This window comes from Mirounga leonina, unplaced genomic scaffold (genome assembly GCF_011800145.1).
Source record: "Mirounga leonina isolate KUSES-001 unplaced genomic scaffold, KU_Mleo_1.0 Mir_175, whole genome shotgun sequence".
In the NCBI taxonomy this organism is placed as follows: Eukaryota; Metazoa; Chordata; class Mammalia; order Carnivora; family Phocidae; genus Mirounga; species Mirounga leonina.
This window is the reverse complement of record NW_023270453.1, coordinates 34,233,876-34,234,934: the sequence shown is the minus strand read 5'-3', so window position 1 is coordinate 34,234,934 and position 1,059 is coordinate 34,233,876.

Sequence of the window (1,059 nt, the reverse complement as noted above, 5' to 3'; positions counted from 1 at the left end):
TACTGCATTTTTCCAAATAAAAACAATTTCTCCCCAAGTGGAACTCTAATGCCGGCTGTTGAAAAAAGTACTTCTGTTTTCTTCTTACCACAGAGATGACTGGATGCTTCAGGAAGACTTGGCCAGGACTACAAAAAATCTACCTTCTACTTATGGTGGAATATAATTCCAATCTCCATTTGCAGAAAGGAAACTTAAGTGGTTGTATCAGTTATCAGTTAACTATTCTGGAATAACAATAGTAAGCATTTATTATTGGTGAAGAGTCTTCTGGTGAGCAGGGAGGTTCTACTGAAATGAGCAATGTTCGGGTGATTTCATCTTGTATCTGCAGTTAGCTGGCAAAGTCACTGAGAGGTAGCTGGTCAAGGACGGCATCACATGTCTTATGGTTGGCTAGCTTTTGGCTGGATGAGGAGTGACTGAAACCTATGAATCTCTACTTCTATCAGGCTAGTTCATGGCAACTAGACAGAGTTCCAAGAGAAAAAGTAGAAGAAACAGGGCCTATTGAGGTCTAGTCTCAATACTCACACGCTGTCAGTTCCACCACATTCTACTGGCCAAAGTAACTTATAAGGTGAGTCCAAATTTAGAGGAAAGGAAATAAGATCTATCTATTTATGAAAGGAGCTACATGCAAAGTTATATAGCAAAAGTTGTGGATACAGGGAGGAATGGAAAACTGACGCCGTTATTTTAATCAACATATCACGCTGGTTGAGACTACACTGTCAACCTTTTTTGTATTGTATCTCAAATTTATCTGGAAATTTTAGTACTTAGAAGAAAGTCAGTAGGTTTACTTCCATTCCAGACATAGAAAGTCATGAGAGACAGCTGCTCTCACACAAAGAATCAAAACAAGTCACTTAAGCCATACCAAAGAGCTGAACCCACATACATGTGCACAAACACACACACACACACTCACCAAAAGAACAAACCTTCAGAAAGTGAGAGGCCCTCTGCACAAACAAGAGACTCAACACTGCCCTAATCTCTGGTGGTGCTGTAGCAAATGGGAAAAGGGGGAAAACATCAAATTTCTAAAAAAAA